The following is a 14,420-nucleotide window of genomic DNA, read 5'->3' as shown; positions in this document are numbered from 1 at the left end:
GTCTTTCCTGCCGAGGAGCCCAAAGCAGAAGCATTTTGCATGACTGCCAGTCGGCTGCTACCTTAGTTTCATCTTCCGAATTGAAGCTGAAGTCTTCTAAAGCTAAGTACCCCATTGGGGATCCTTTTTTTCTTGCTCTAACCGATGTCAGAAAAAGTTAACAATTGTCTTGCCTGTGGAAAGCAAATACCACACCGAGACTTTCATTCTTACTGCGTTACTTGCTTAGTCCAAGACCACGACGTCCCTTGCTGTCGCTTTTGTGCTTTGTTCATTGCCAGAACTATACATCGTCGGGCCCTTATTGTAGCTAGATATTTTCGCTCACAGTCCTTGAATTCCGATGTGGCTTTGGTAAGGCATCCGACAGCAGATCTTCCAAAAAAAAGTAAGGATAAAGACAGAGACAGACTGCACAGGTCCAAACCTACCAACGACGCTTCCGTTAAGCTAGTCGTCAGTTCTCCGGTCGTCAGTGAGGCGCTTTCACAGCCCCTGATGCCCGCTTCTGTGGATTCGCAGGCCTCTACCGAGACCCTTTCGGAGTCTGGTATGCCGCAAAACTCTCCGACTAAGGATCCTGGGGTTGCCTCTACCTTGGATGGGTCCGGAGCCACTGTGCAGGCACCAGCTTCCAAGGAAGTACTTTGCACTACTGATTCTCGACACAAACCGACGACTTCTATCACGTCTACTGTTCTTTCGAAAACTACCAAGCTTCTAAGGCCCAGGGTACAAGCCATGCCCAAGAAACCGACCCAATCTCAGGCACCTGCTTCCTTGCCTCAGTCTCAAATGCTTATAATGGCGGAAGATCTTATAATACTGATCAGGGGAAGCCAAGCTACCCCCTTCCAAAAGAAAAAGAGATCTGTCCCCAGTAGTTTTATCTGACAGGAGTCTGATGACTCTGATGCATCTGAATATGAAGACACGCAACCCCTCTCTGCTTATGAGGATTCTAATGCAGAGGAATCCATTCCTTCAGCCTCTCCACCCGAGGACTTTTCCTTTGGGGAAACCCTTCATACTTTTAGGGAGCATTTCCAGTGGGAATGTCAGGACTACCCTCAGTCTAAAAAGAGACTCGGGGAATTTTTAGATCTTCCACAGCATAGATCCTTGGCCATTCCTCCTGTCCTGGATGTTGTGGATGATGTTTTCATGGAATCTAGTTTTGACTCCTGACACCCTCCCTCCTGCTCCCAGGAAACCTGACAGGTATTACAGTAAGGAACAGCCCTTGCCAGACCATGTCAGATCTAAATTATTGGATGCACCCTTGCACAAAGACAAATTATTTGGCACCAAGGCAGAGGAGGTCTTAAAAAAGGTGGAAGAGAAAGCTAAATCTATGCAGACAGTTAAGGATTTTCTACAGGTCCAGCCACCCAGGTTCAGTAGACATTCCCCCTCCAAGTACTGGTCCTTTTCTGCCCCCTACAGGTCAGTTCAGCCCAGATCCCAGGGAAGCAGACACCGCAGACAACAGCCACAGGGAATGCAAAGATCAAAGCAATAGAGTTCCTCCACTTCAAAACCAGGGAGTGCAAAGCCACCCCCTCATGGTAAGAACTCACAATTACTATCCACTTCCATCTCCCCTCCCTGTGCTCACCTGCACTTGCCCGTAGGAGGAAAACTCTCCATCTGAAGTAGTTAACTTCATTTGATCAGCAACCTGTGGGTATCTGATCCGTCCTGGATATGAGCTGGCAGCTTTCCAAGCTAGAGATCCGAGCTCCAAGCTCCTCCCCCTTACCCACAATACCCTGCTACCGCCCTCCAGTCCTCAGATCTCGTTTGCCGCTGCTTCTATAAGCACGAGTGATGAGCTCCTTGCGATTAGGTAAGATAAGGATAGGAATTTTCTCTACCTTTTTACCAGTTTAAAAAGTGTGTGTGTGTGTGTGTGTGTGTGTGTGTGTGTGTGTGTGTGTGTGTGTGTGTGTGTGTGTGTGTGTGTGATAGTTGATCCCTTAGACTAATTTAGTTTAGTTTAATTTAACTTTAGTGTATTTCCCTTCCCCTTATCTGTGTGTTAGGGAGTGTGATTGTGGTAGACATGGCCTAAGGCCATCTTTTCTAAATGCTCTTGAGTGTGGCCATAAGCTGTCCCCAGCCGATGGCCACAGTCAGTGCGTTCTTTGCCTGGGAGTTGCACATTTGACATCAGGCTGCCAGATATGTGCTGCCTTTAACCCCTGGGCTCTGAGAGACAGGAGGAACAAGTTAATCTTAGCGGGCCTTTTACCAGCGGATTCTACTACTTCCTCCTCTCCCTCAGTGGCGCCAGTCACGGCTGCGGCTATTCAGCCAACGGTTCCTGCTCCCCTGGCTGGGACTAAACCTCCCACTGTGTCCTAGGGAGAGAGGGACCCTAGAAAGAAAGAGAAGAGAGATAGAGAGAGGGAGAAAGAGAGAGACAAAGACAGGGAGAGGCGTAGGAGCCACAAGTGGCGGGCCGACTCAGCCCCCTCGGCCCCGTTGGCTAAGCAGCTCTATTCTCCCTTGAAGGTTCCCGGGTCCTCCCCCTCTTGGCTCAGTTCCCCACGTTTCTCTCCGGAGCTGGAGGAGGAGCCCGGGCCACCTTCGAGGCGGCCTCTTCTAGGACTACGAGAAGCCTTTCTGACGCGGACATGGACCGGATGATGCGTCGCTTCCTTCAGGCCCAGATGCAAATGGGAGTGCTCTTGCCTCCCCCCCCCTCCGGGGGGAGCTCGGCCCCCTTCTTTGCCCCTATTGCTCCTTCTCCAATCCATTATTGGGTTTCAGAGCCATTGGATCCGAGTAGCCTCCGAGCCGGGGAGTCGGCACCAATAGTAATCGCTACTTCAACGCAGGACTTACCTTCGAGTTTATCGGGTCCCTTTTCGGTTCTGAGCTCTCGGGGCCATGAGCCGAGCCTCGGATCCGGAGGGGTGAAGTGTGTCTTCGGCTCCGATGCGGTCGGAGAACACTTCCCTTTCGGGTCCGATCGTTTCGGCTCCGGCACCCATCCACACGTCGGATGCAAGAGGGCTGCTCTCGGATCCCAGGGAGAGTGGTTCACCTTCGGCTTTCAACGTGGTGGAGAGGGTCCTCTCGAGGGATTCGAGGTCCCCGGCTCGTGCTACGGATCCACCTGCCATTCCCTCGCAGATGGGCCTGTCTTCCGTCATCCGGACCCAGGGACAGCCTACATCTATGCCCCAGCTAGTTCCTGTACAGGAGCATGACCCCGTTGGTGAGCCCTCCTCGTACAGTCCCGCCAAGGAGGTCCCTCACAAATGAAAAGTGTAAGAGGAGGCACTTGGACTCCCCCGAGTCCCTCACGGAAGACACTGACTTGGAGGAAGGGGAAGGTTCCCCCTGGTCACCCCCCGAGGAAGTCTCCTTTGGAGACATTATGGAGATGCTGCGCATTAGAGAGGGGTGGTCAGCCCAGAAACCTTCCTCGGATGAGTCAGTGTTTCTGGAGGCATTTGACACAGGCCCGTCTACCTCTTGGGTGTCCCCTCCGGCCGACACCCTGGTAGACCTAATTACTACCAGGGCATGGAAGGAGCCGGACACTGTAGAGCCAATCCCCAGGAGACCAGATAAGATCCTTAGTCCCCCGACAGACAAGACAGCATGGAATAAAGGTTCCCCTGTAGATGCCATGGTGGTGGCAGCTGCCATCAAGAAGGAACTGGCACAGCGTAGTTCCTTGGTCCATCTTCCCGACAAGGAGTCTCGGACGATGGATCGCATCGGAAAGTGGATGTTTGCTTCAGCCACTTTTTCCATAGGGGCGCTGAATTACTTGGCACACGTGATTAGGCTTCAGCAGGATCTAGTAAAAGAGTACGCTGGGTCTCCCCCGGAGTCCATGTCGGCCGAGGACAAATGAACTTTCTCTGCTCGCATGGCCACTCTAAAATCTATATCCAACACATCTATGCAGCTTCTCTCCCATGCCACGGAGGGGGCAGCTAGAGCCAGCGGAGCAGGCATCGCCTTACGGCGTCACGCCTGGCTCCGACTTTGCAGAACCCTTCAAGGCATCCTTCGCGAACACTCCCTTTGACGGTTCTACTCTGTTTGGCAAGACTGTCCGCGATATGCTGCTTCAGAGCGAGAAAGACGGGAAGATGCTGTCTGCCGTCGGAATCCGCTTCTAGGCTCCTCAAAGGTCCTTTTCCAGGAACCAGAGAGGACAAAAGAAGATGTGGTTCCGGAAATCTCACCAGTCCCGTTATGCTCCAAACCCTTCGTCCTTCAGAGGCGGGGGAGGACAAGGTGGACGCCGGCCCAGAGGCAGAGGGGGGGGCTGAAGAATTTCAGGTCGAGGGAACCTTTTTCCGACCGACCCACAGCAACCCTGAGGGGTTGCCTCGTGACAGATCGCTGGGTGCTCCGAATAATATCCAGAGGTTACTCCATCCCCTTCATAAATCTTCCCCCTCAGTTGAGGCGCCTCCCCGATGTTCCACCCAGTCAGAGGGAGGCGGCGGCTTTAGAAATAAAGAAGCTGCTAAGAAAAAGAACCATCCAGCACGTCCCCCCAGGCCAGTCCGGATCGGGCAATTACTCCAGGTTCTTTTTGGTGCCAAAAAAGACGAGGGACTTGAGACCAATTCTCGACCTGTCTACATTGAGCCTGTCCATTGCCAAAGAGAAATTCTGGATGGTCACTCTTCAATCTATTCTCCCCCCTCTGCAAGAGAACGACTGGATGTGCTCCATAGACCTCAAGGATGCGTACTACCACATTCTCATGGACAGGCAATCCAGGAGATTTCTCTGCTTTCGGCTGGGGGCCAGTCATTATCAGTTCAGGGTCCTCCCTTTTGGCCTCACCACAGCCCCCAGGGTGTTCAAGGTCATGGCAGTTGTAGAGGCCCACCTGAGGCTTCAGGGAATACAAGTCTTTCCTTACCTGGACGACTGGCTCCTCGCCACTCCCACCAGGCATCTGATATGCTCAGCCAGGGATTGCTTCCTGCTCTTGGCCCACCAGTTGGGGATCACTATAAATTATAAAAAATCGTCCCTTCAACCTGTTCAGGTCCTGGACTTCATAGGGGCCAGAATAGACACACTTCAGTCCAAGGCCTTCTTGACATCTGACAGACTCCGCAACTTAACTCTCCACGTCTTAGCACTTCTACAATCTCCGGCCCCACCAGCGGAATAAGTCCTGAGAGCCCTAGGGTCCATGGCAGCAGCTATCAACCATTCACCCTTAGCCCGCTTGAACATGAGGGTTCTTCAATGGACCTTACACGTCCAGTAGTCCATCCTTCGACATCCGTTGGACTCCCCGATTCCCCTCAGCAGAGTTTGCAGGGACTCCCTACTTTGGTGGCTCCGTTCCCGAGAGTTTCGGGAAGGGCGGCCGTTTTTTGATGCCTCAAACCCAAGCCACGGTGACCACGGAAGCTTCTCGCCTGGGGTGGGGGGGCATTGCATGGGCAGAGCTGTCCAAGGCACATGGACTCAAACAGAGACCGTTCTGCATATCAATGTTCTGGAGATGAGGGCAGTGCTTCTAGCATTGCAAGCTCTCCATGCCCTTCCTCCTCTGGGGACTATTGCAATTCAGACAGGCAACATGTCAGTGGTCTGGTACATCAACAAACAGGGGGGGGGGGACCAGGTCTTACCCTCTTTGCCGAGAGGCCATGAGAGTTTGGGAGTGGGCGATATCCACCAACCGTTTTCTGCTAGCAACACACATTCCAGGTCGGTCCAAAGTTTTAGCGGACAAGCTGAGTTCAACTATCCTCTCGCCTTACGAGTGGTCTCTGAACCTCTTAGTAGCAAAACAGATCTTCCTCAAATGGGGTCAACCTTGCTGCGATCTCTTCGCATCGCCTTCGAATGCAAAGTGCAGCGAGTTTTATTCCCCCGCCAGGGGAGACCCCCAGAGAAGCTCTAGTTCATGCTTGGCCATCCGGTCTTCTTTATGCTTATCCTCCTCTCCCGTTAATGACAAAATTCTTACAGAAAGCTCGTCGGTTGGGGAGCAAGGTTACCCTGATAGCACCATTATGGCCTCGTCAAACCTGGTTCCCGTACCTACGGTCTCATCTCATAGCTCCTCTTTGGATCTTGGATCCCATTCCGGATCTGATCTCTCATCCTTCGGGATTGAAAACTCCGAATCTGGCCAACCTCAAGCTCTCGGCTTGGTTGATCCAGTTCTGTTAGTGGCTAGGACTCCCGGTATCTCGTCCGCAGTGGACTGCCGGTATCTCGTCCGCAGTTAAATCCATCTTGGTGGCGGCGCATAAGCCTTCTACCAGGAAGGTCTACAACAGTAAATGGAAACTTTTTTCCATCTGGGCCTGGCGTAGGAATTTGGACCATTTTACGGCTCCCATTCCAGCAGTACTTCAATTTCTATCTCACATTTTCCATCAAGGGACCAGTTCTTCTACTATGAAGGTTCAAATGGTGGCCATTTCCCGCTTCCACATCGGGGACAATCTTGGTCCTTTAGCTTCCACTAAGATCTGTAAGACTTTCTTAAAGTGCACCTTTCTTTTAAGACCTCCTGTCAAGAATGCGGTTCCTCCATGGGACCTAACCTTAGTCCTTCAGGCTCTAACTGGTCCACCCTTTGAGCCTGCAGCTTCTGTTGACTTAAAGTTCTTGTCTTGGAAAACTGCCTTCTTAATTACTATTACCTCATCTAGAAGGGTATCTGAGCTTCAGGCCCTTTGTACTAAACCCCTGTATCTTGTCTTCCATAAGGACAGAGTGTCTCTCAGGACTAATCCTTCCTTCTTACATAAAGTGGCTTCCGAAGCTAACATCAACCATTCCATTAATCTGCCTGTTTTCCTCCCTAACTATCAGAACAAGGGGGGGTACAGACTGCATTCATTAGATGTGCATAGACAATTGCACTTTTACTTGCACAGAACAGCTACCTCTCGCAAGTTGGATCAGCTGTTTGTTTCCTTTGCTAAGCCATCCTTGGGTAAACCAGTAATGAGGGTGACTCTAGCTAGATGGATATCTCACTGCATTTTGCTCACATACAAAATTTCTGGTCACCCGGAGCCCTTGGGGGTTCATGCTCATTCTACCCGTTCTATGGTTACCTCTGCTGCATTTTGGTCAAGAGTTCCCTTGGATGACATCTGTTCTGCGGCTACTTGGGCTTCTTCTCATACCTTTATTTCCCATTATAAGTTAGATCTGATATCCAGAGGGAGGGCGGCCTTTGGCTCTGCAGTGCTCCGGAATATTCTTCCTTGAGGACCTCCCAAGTTTTTTGGTAGCTGGGTACTCTGTCCCACAGGTTGCTGATCAAATTAAGTTAACTACTTCAGATAAAGAAGTTATGTACTCACCATAACATTCCATCTGAGTAGGTAACTTCATTTGTCAGCAACCGACCCATCTCCCCCCCCCCCCCATCCTTCCCCCTAACCTGGCTTTCATTTCCTTAAATATTAAAATGATTCAGTCCTGGTATGCATCAGGTTAGGATGTTCAGGTATTGTTTGTCTTGGTGTTGTCTGGCAATTAGGCAAACTCGATCTGAGGACTGGAGGGAGGTAGCAGGGTATTGTGGGTAAAGGTGAGGAGCTTGGAGCTCAGATCTCTAGCTTGGAAAGCTGCCGGCTCAGATCCAGGATGGATCCGATACCCACAGGTTGCTGACAAATGAAGTTACCTACTCAGATGGAACATTATGGTGAGTACATAACTTCTTTTTCCACACAAGCACCTGGCCCACCATTACCAACAACTGATGGGTCCTCAACATAGTATCCCAGGGATACAAATTTTCTTTCCATACGCTCCCAACCTCAAAAGGGTTCCCAGATCTTCCTCCAAACCATTGGGCAGAGGCCAAAAAACAAGTCCTTTCCCTGCTCCCTATGAGGGCAATAGAGCACGTTCCTGCAGAACAGATAGGCCAAGGTTTCTACTCCATGCTCTTCCTGGTACCCAGAAAAGAGGGCACCTGGCGCCCCATCCTTGATCTATCCATTCTAATCATCTTCCTGGTGATACCAAAATTCAAAATGCTTACCCTCCAGCAACTCCTACCTATGCTATCCAAGAATGCTTGGCTAGCTGCCCTAGACCTAACAGAGGCCTACATCCACATACTAATCAGGAAATCATGCAGGATATATCTACGTTTCAGGGCAGGATCTCTGCACTTTCAATTCTCTTCGCTTCCCTTTGGCTTATCTACTGCTCCCAGAGTTTTTACGAAATGTCTGGCTCCCGCCATTGCATTCTGCAGATAAAGAAATGTACACATTTACCCATACTTAGACGACTGCCTAATCCAGGCAGACAGTCAAGAAAAGCTGCTCAAGCACCTGGCCTTTGTAAAGTCTCTACTGATAGGGTTCACTATCAATGAAAATAAATCCAAACTAGTACCCACCCAAAGGATTATATTCTTGGGAGCAAGCCTGGACACAGCATCCCAGATGGCATTCCTTACACCAGAAAAACAAACTTACTTGACAGCCTATTTCTCTCAACTAGCCACCAGAACCCAATTATCACCAAGGAAAGTCCTGCAAGCTCTGGGGTTCATGGCATCTTGCATTCTACTCATTCCATATGCCAGACTGCATATGAGGAGACTTCAGTGGTACCTAAAAAGCCTTTAGTGTCAACACTCTCAAGACCTGGAAACTCTTATACCAATGATACTTGCCTAAGGAAAGATTTTCTTTGGTGGGCAGCAGCATGCTACCACAACAAGGGACTACCTTTCTCATCACTCTACACTGCCTAGACCCTCACCACAGATGTATTGCACTATGCCTGGTGTGCACACCTGGACGGCAGGTACATACAGGACCAATGGAGCCAACAGCAAATACATCTGCACATCAAAAAAAAAAAAAAGAGAGATGTTAGCTGTCTAGCACTCATTGACAGCTTTCAGGCCGCTTCTCTCCCCAAGGGCTCTCCTGATCAAAACAGACAACACCCCTGTGGTGTGGTATATCAACAAGCAGGGATGGACTCATTCCAACCCTCTGTGCAGACTCGCCATGACCCTTTGGTACACAGCCTCAGCCATCCAACTGCACCTGTTAGCACAATTCCTGGCAGACTCTCTAGTAGACGACTTAAGCAGAAATCTTCTGGACCCACACAGGTGGCAGCTAGACAAAGCAATCTTAACCCTGATTACTCAGAAATGGGGCACCCCGGAGGTTGACCTCTTTGCTTCCCACACCAATCATCAGCTCAGCAGGGAGCCTCACTGCAGGGCCTGGAAAGTGGATGCCCTATCCTTCCCCTGGGTCAACCTCTCAGTCTGTGCATTTCCCCCACTACCTCTCATTACCAGGGTATTGCTCAAAATAAGGGTGGAAAAACCGAGGACAATTCTGATTGCTCCAGACTGGCCTCGCCCGCACTGGTACTCACTACTGCGCAGCCTGTCCCCACTGCCACTATGGCATCTCCCTCAGATCCCAGCCTTCCTGACCCAGAGGAAAGGAGAATCCATGCATCCCCAATTGCAGACCCTCAGTTTGGGAGCCTGGCTTATTTCCTGAATACTGATCAAGCTGCCAATCTCAGTAAGCAGGTTCTAGATGTTATACGTGAGGCTAGATGCCCTAGAACTAGAAAGTCTTATGCTGACAAATGGAAAAAGTTCTGCACCTGGAGTCAGGCTAAGGGAGCCGATACGGCACAGCCCTCCTTACCTCTCATCCTGGATTACTTAGCTGCTGACCTACTACACAGTGGTCTCTCCTGTTCCTCTATTAAAATTCATGCCTCTGCTATCTCTGCTATTTCAACACTGAGCACCCACATTTCTGACACCCTGTCATCAAACAATTCCTAAGATGGGCTAGCAACTTGAGGCCACCCAGAAGAGCACTTACCCCAACTTGGGACCTAAACTTTGTGTTGGAAAAGCTCACCTTGCCCCCCCCCCCCCTTTGAACCAGCATCTTCATCAGAGTTAAAGTTTCTCTCCTGGAAGACAGCCTTGCTTCGGGCCATCACTTCAGCCAGAAGAGTATCAGAGCTGCAGGCACTCATGACAGTAGAGCCCTTCATCATCTTCCATGCTGACAGGGTGTCCCTCAGGACTAACCCATCCTTCATGCCCAAAGTGGTGTCCAGTTTGACTCTCAACCAATCCATTCATTTGTCCACCTTTTTCCCTAACCCTCAAAACAAGGGGGAAAGGATCCTGCACTCTCTAGATGTGCACAGACAGCTCAGATTCTATCTAGACAGGACTAAATCATTCAGAAAGACTGATCAATTGCTAGTCAGCTTTGCTGCAGGGGCAGAGGGCAAAGCCATGTCCAAACAAACTATTTCCAAATGGATAGCACACTGCATCCATTTCTTTTACAAGTAACACGGGAAACCTCCCCCTAAGGGGGGGGGTCAGGACTCACTCTACCAGAGCAGCCTCCACCTTTGCAGCTTTCCTCAGAGGAGTCCCCACCAGGGGCATCCTGGAGGCTGCCACATGGACATCTGTTCACACCTTCATCAAGCATTACCACCTGCCTATCTTCTCCAAATCCAGGGCAAGCTTTGCCACTGCAGTCATGCAGGGCATCCTGGCCAGCCCCTTTTCCTCCGCTTTGTGAATCAACCCAAATGTGATGACTGCAACAGTGAAACACGAAGAACATAGTACAGTTGTGTACACCTACCATAAATGTAGAGTGTATTCACTGTTTCAATCCTGGTTTCCCTCCCTCCATCCTCCTTTTCTTCTTTCTCTCTCTCTCCTTGCAAGGAACTTTTTGGTATTTACTTTCTACTGGTGGGGTTCTTCCACCATATCCTAGCTCCCACTTGGGGGCTCCTGACAGGGCAAGAAAAACTGATGTAATGGCGTCGGCTGCCTTACTTTATACAGCTGACGACCTGACGTCAGTCCTGAAGTGACAGCAACCGACACAGAAATTACTAAACCTCTGGTATTCGGGCCGGCTGAGGGCTACCCTGGCAGGGATAACCTAACTGTGATGACTGCAACAGTGAATACACTTGAACATCTACATTTATGATGAGTATACAAACTGTACTTTCCGAGCTCTGCCCTTTGACTCACGGCAAATGCATGGCAGTAGGGGCAGCTTCCAGCTGCTTGTATATTTGGACAACTGATTTCTAACTGCCCCAATCCGGCATCAGCTACTCCAAGGTAGGGATTACTTGTTTCAGATCTTCAAATCCCTGAGCATTACCATAATCCTTGCCAAATCAAACTTGTCTCCCATGCAGAATTTGGAATTCATTGGTGCCTTTCTGGATACAACACACCAAGTGGCTTCTTTATGTCAACAGTTGTCTGCAGAATTGATACTATAAGCTCTTGGCTGTATGTCTGCTGCCATCACACTAGTTCCCTTAGCAGGGTTTTTTATGCGAATCCTCCAGTGAACTTTGCCATTCAGTGATCTATTCTTTACCAGCAGTTATCTGTTACTGTCAAGTTAGCTCCGATTTGCAGATGTTATCTTCAATGGTGGATTCATTTGGATGAGCTGTCCCTGGGCAGGCTGTTCCTCCTACCTTCCCCCACAGCCATAGTGACCACAGATGCTTCCCAAGTGAGGAGGGGCATTTCAAGGGAAAGATGGTCCAAGGCACTTTGTCTTCCTAGGAGACCAAATTGCATATCAATGTCCTAGAGATGAAAGCAATTTTTCTAATGTTGCAAGCCTTTCAGGACAGTCCTCTTTGGGACTTCTCCACTTCCAGTAATTGTACAAAGGTCCAGGCTTGCCTTCCCTGTTAGGGATATAGTTTTAGTATCCCAGAAAACAAAACATCTACCAAGAAGCTCTACAAAAGCACTTGGAAAAGGTTTACTATATGGGCTTCCAAAGAGAATATTAACCCCTTTTAAGCCCCGATTTCAGCCATCCTTTTTTTTTTTTTAAGGAAGGAGCTAGCTTTTTTCACTGTAAAACTTCCTTTGGCAGCTATTTCCAACTTGGAATGATTTTTGTTCTATTTCCACTTCCAGATTATGCAAGGTGTTCATGAAAGGGAGTTTTCTGCTTAGACCTCCTAAGAAAGATCTTCTCCTCCTTGAGATCTCACAATTATACTTCAAGGCCCGACTCAGAAACCTTTTGAACCAGCAGGCACTTGTGATATGAAATTCCTGTCTTGGAAAACTATCTTTTTTGGTAGCTATTACATCAGCAAAGTGAATTTCTGAACATCCGGCCTTATCTAAACTGCTTTGCATTATTTTTCATAAGGATAGGGTGTCCCTTCATACCAATCCATCCTTTTTGCATAAAGTAGCTACAGAGAGTAATATTAGTCAGTCTATATAATTGCCTGTCGTCTTCTCAAATGGTTCTGTTATGGGCAAATATGTCTTGCATCTTCTTGACATGCATAGGCAACTGTGTTTCAGTCTTCATAGAACAAAACTGTACAAAAAGTCTGACCAACTATTTGTATCCTTTTCTCATGACCATTTAGGTCAAGCAGTCTCCAAAACTACCCTAGCCAAATGGATTACTAACTGTATATCACTGATCTATTCTAATGGTCTAGAATTGCCTTGCCCTGCTAGGGCCCATTTTACTAGATTTATGGCTACATCATCTGCTTTCTCCTCCAAAACATCAATTAATGAAATTTGTGCAGCTGCCACTTGGTCAAAGATTCATACCTTTGTAACACATTATAAATTGGACATTGCCTCCAGAATTAGCACTTCCTATGGTTCGACAGTGCTCCTGCATATCTTTCTTTGAGGCTACCCAAGAGTTACGTAACTGGGGACTCTGACCCATCAGTGAGGAAGAATGAAAAGGACATCATCTGATTTGGAAGTTATGTACTTACTATAATTTGGCATCTGTGTTGTCTATTTTCATTCTTCGTTACCTTCCCTTCCAACCATTCCCTGACCTAGTTGCTCCTAAAGGATGATTGGACTATATAGGAACCTTCATGTATATGGTTTTGAGCTTCTGATATTTTTCTGTTTTTGTCCCTATGTCAAGTATGCAGTAAGGCAGCAAACTTGATCTGAAGATGCTGGGGAAGGTGTAGAGCATTGTGAGTAGAGGGAGGAGCTTGAGACTGGGATCCAAGTGTGAATAATATGGCCAAGTCAGATCTGAAGGTTGGATCCATGACCTATCAGTGAGGAGGAATGAAAATGGGCAACACAGATCCCAAGTTATGGTAAGTACATAACTTCCAATTAAATTTGATGGTGGCTTTGTCTAAAGGAAGAGTTTTTAATGTATCCCAGTTTTATTTGAGAGTGGAGATGAAATTGTCTACATTACAACTGGGTAGGTTGCACACATTCTTGTATTTATGATGTTTTACTGGATTGCATACAAGCCTGTTAAGAAAACTGGGCAGGCGGTCACTTAGGTTGTCAGATAGTGTGGCATAGTTATAAATATTAATGGGTTTCATTGAGAGAACCCATTCTCAAGTAAAGTCCTTAGAGGAGGGCTTGTTGTATCTTGTTATATCATGGTGGTGTATTTATGAGCTGAGAAAAAACATTCAGGTTGATACTGGTAGAGGAGGTATCAGATACAGTTTGGGCCCAGTTTATGTTAAGGTCCCCAAGAATGAGGTATCTTGTGATATATTGATAGATGCCCAGGGTAATATGTACGTTGTTGTGCTATTATTATTACCTGCAGGAATGTATAAGGCTATGTTACAAATGGTCTTATAAGACTTAAGCTTGAGTAGGGCAGTAAGAATCTCTGCATCACTGAATAGGGTATGCTTTGCCTGATAAAATGATATCTTAACTTTGGGTATATAATAGCTACTCCACCTGCATTTTTGGATCCATAGTCTGCACGAAGGATACTATATCCTGGTGGGAAGAATTCATTATCTGGTTTCAGCCACATTTCTGTGATAGCAAGAATGTCAGGGTTATAATGAGATATGAAAGCATGCAGTTCAGTTACTTTGTTACAGGTACTTATGAGGTTAAAAATTTAAAACTTGTTTTTCCTGAGTAGCACGAATAAGGGGTTGCATTTTTAATGGTTGTGTGAGCCATTATGGGAGAGGCTGTTTTGATTGGAACTGGGTTGGGGTGAATGTCAGCACATGGTTGCATACTGGGTAGGGATAGCTAGATTATATAATGCCACATGGTTTTAAATTTGTTCTTTGTGTCTAGTTTGTGGATTGGGTTAGTTAATTGTATATACATTTGTTTGAAAGATAAATATGAGGTAAGCTAAGAGAAGGTTGTGGGTTATACAAAATAAAATATGGGAGTAATTGCTATTGAGAGAATAGACTGAGCATTAGGCATAAGACTGGTGTTGAGAGGCATTATGATAGTTTGTCATGTGTGCTAGAAAGAAGAGGGAAGTTAACTGTAGTACTTTGAATAGCATTCTAATTATTATGCGAGTGTTCACTTAGTAAAAATGTAAACAGGATAATGATAGAGGGCTGGATAG

At 47.8% G+C, this 14,420-nt stretch overlaps 1 protein-coding gene across 1 annotated transcript in view; it reads left to right on the top strand.

The window, feature by feature from the left end:
• The window catches only part of OSBPL8 (oxysterol binding protein like 8), a 3,324,100-nt gene that overhangs the window by 2,242,476 nt on the left and 1,067,204 nt on the right, over window positions 1–14,420 (top strand). The gene's annotated exons all lie outside the window — the stretch shown is intronic.

The sequence above is a fragment of the Protopterus annectens genome, chromosome 11.part0, assembly GCF_019279795.1.
Source record: "Protopterus annectens isolate FY-2018-M chromosome 11.part0, PAN1.0, whole genome shotgun sequence".
NCBI lineage: Eukaryota > Metazoa > Chordata > Ceratodontiformes > Protopteridae > Protopterus > Protopterus annectens.
The sequence above is the reverse complement of the archived record's forward strand: the minus strand, read 5'-3'. Positions and strand labels throughout refer to the sequence as shown.